General features: G+C 57.0%; 1 protein-coding gene across 4 annotated transcripts in view; it reads right to left on the bottom strand.

Annotated features, from left to right (window-relative positions):
• Positions 1-2,354, bottom strand: part of PQLC2 (PQ loop repeat containing 2) — a 21,071-nt gene extending 18,717 nt beyond the window's left edge. The window contains exons 1-2 of one of the 4 annotated variants that reach the window (XM_011993129.1): positions 2,327-2,354; positions 1,772-1,931 (exon numbers count right to left, since the gene is read on the bottom strand). The gene's annotated coding sequence lies outside the window, so the exon portion shown is untranslated. The remainder of the gene's footprint in view (positions 1-1,771; positions 1,932-2,326) is intronic. The other 3 variants (XM_011993132.1, XM_011993131.1, XM_011993130.1) reach the window with 3 other exon arrangements.
• Between the last annotated feature and the right edge of the window lie 90 nt (positions 2,355-2,444).

Here is a 2,444-nt window from a genome sequence, read left to right as displayed (position 1 = left end):
GGCCTGAGCCTGTCTATAAAAGGGGGCTAATGACACTCACTCCTTGGGGCAGCTGTCCTGACTAAATGCACATAAAGCTCTCAGCCCCTGTGCCTGATGACACACGGCAGCGATTGTTTTCAGGATGAGAGTCCAGCATCTCAGCCACCTTGGGGGCTCTCACTTCTCCCTTTCCCCAGGTTAGGGAGGAAATGAAATGGACACATCTCAGTACGTGTGTGTTGGGGGGTTGTCTCGAGGAAGGTACCTTGGTTTATGGAGCCTGCAGCCTGTCTCTCACTTCCCTTTCCCCAGGTTAGGGAGGAAATGAAACGGACACATCTCAATATGTGTGTGTTGGGGAATTGTCTTGAGGAAGGTACCTTGGTTTATGGATCCAGGATACTGGGTGGCTGGCCCCCTAACCTTGGACAGGACCTATATGCAATCTGCAACTCAGGACACTTTGAGACACACCTGATCCCCGAACAGAAGGGCCTTGTTCTGAGGGCCATCCTGCGTAGTTCCTGTCACCTAGAAGCCAGGCATGGGCCCACTTCCCGTTCATACAGCACTGAGCAAATGGATGTCCAAGGTTGCAATGGAGCTTGACCTCATCTGTAAGGATGGCAAGGACCCCAGAAGGGGTACCCTGGAATCACCCTTGGAGGGTGCATGTTCAAAATTTGGAGTCAGTGTACCTGGGCTGCGGCTTAGAGATTCTGGGTTTAAGAAGTCCTCCAGCGACTCTGCTCCATCTGGTGCACTTTGAGAAAGGCTGGGTTGGAGATGGCATCTCCTGCCACACCCACACTCTTCTCCCTGATCCCAAGCTGAGTCAGGGATGCTTCAGGCACATGATCACAGCCGATCATGTTCCACCTTTGTCTGCAGAATCAAGTCCAAATTACCTGAGGCTAGGCCTCAAGTTACTCCAAGAACTGCCCTCCCAACCTTATCTCCTGCCTCCTGACCCACGTCTTCAGTCATTTCAGATCTCCAGGCTTTTGCACGTGCTATCTCTTCCCCTAGAAGTGTCCTGCTCCCCTTCAAGGGCCTGGTCATGAAATAAGAAGACTCACTTCTAAATTGCCCTTTCAAAGATGTCCCGTGAGAGCTGGCAGGATAAGACCTGCCACCTTCCCCTCTCCCCTCCTCCACACACCTGAAGAACGCTACCACTGTCCTCTGCGACCAGTGTCCTTGAAACATACTCTCCCCGCTCTGGGTTGTGCATTTCTTATTCTCCAGGTCTAAACACACCTAGAGGTTCAGCAAATGTTGAGAGAGAGAGAGAGAGAGAGAGACAGAGAGAAAGACAGAGTGAAGAAGACAGGAAATAGGGGCGAGGAAAGGAGAAAGGAGGTAAAGAGACAGAAGAGGAAGGAAAGGAGAAAGGAAGAAGAGGGGATAGCTGTGAGCTCGAACAGTCCAGGGTTGAGGAGAAAAGCACTCCGGAACAGACCTGCCCGATGCCTACCAGTCTGGAACTCAAGTGATTTAGCTTTGTAGTGCTCATCTGAAAAGTAGGGGAATAATGCAATACCCACCACCTAGGCTGACTGCAGAGTTAAATGAGACAATCCAGGCCAAGCGATTACAAGGGTGCCTGGCACAGGCACTCAACACCAACAGCCCAAAATGACTATTCTTTGTTCTCGCTGTAGCCCCTCCAGCGTCCAGGCACACAGGTGCCTTCAGTAAGCCTTGATCAGACATGACCTGTGACCCTGGCCCAGGACCTCTCACACTTTCAGACTCAGACTCTCCATGCACACGTTTGGAAACCTACCCTAAGCACGGCGTGGGAGGAGGCAGTGTGGGTACTCGTCCCTGCAGACCTGGGGAGAATGTGGGGGGAGAAGCGTCCTGGCTCGGGGCTACCACCCACTCCAGGCCTCGGCGTCCTCGGCCACAGCTCCCTCCTGGTGACTCAGACCGGCGCGGGCCGCCTGTTTGGAGGGATAATGATAGGACAGCTGCTGGGGCCAGCGCCGCGAGGGCCCCTCGCCCGGCCGGCCCGGGAAAAACGAAGCAGCCATCAGATGCCAAGGGGCCGGTCGGCCGGGACAGGAGGTGAAAGGGGACCCGGCCTCCAGCTCCTGGCCAGGCCAGCTCGAGAGGCCACGCTGGTCGCCCTTGAGGTGGGGGGCCACGGGGCTGCGGATTCCCAAGAGCCACCCAGTCCCGGCCCGGAGCCTCGCCCCAGGATGTCGCGCCACAAGGAGGGCGCAGGAGCCCGGACAGTCCAGCGGCCGGAGGAGAGGGCTGGAAGGACGTGGCAGGGAAGCCCAGGAGCCCCGACCCCCAACCGTGGAGTTTGACACCTGTCCCCGGGCCGGCTCACCACGTCCAGATCCGCCGCCAGGGGCCAATGGCCAGGCCAGCTCGAGAGGCCGCGCTGGTCGCCCTTGAGGTGGGGGGCCACGGGGCTGCGGATTCCCAAGAGCCACCCAGTCCCGGCC

This window comes from Mandrillus leucophaeus, unplaced genomic scaffold, assembly GCF_000951045.1.
Source record: "Mandrillus leucophaeus isolate KB7577 unplaced genomic scaffold, Mleu.le_1.0 Scaffold426, whole genome shotgun sequence".
Taxonomy (NCBI): Eukaryota; Metazoa; Chordata; class Mammalia; order Primates; family Cercopithecidae; genus Mandrillus; species Mandrillus leucophaeus.
Note: the sequence above shows the minus strand (reverse complement) of the source record. Positions and strands in the feature narration are given on the sequence as shown.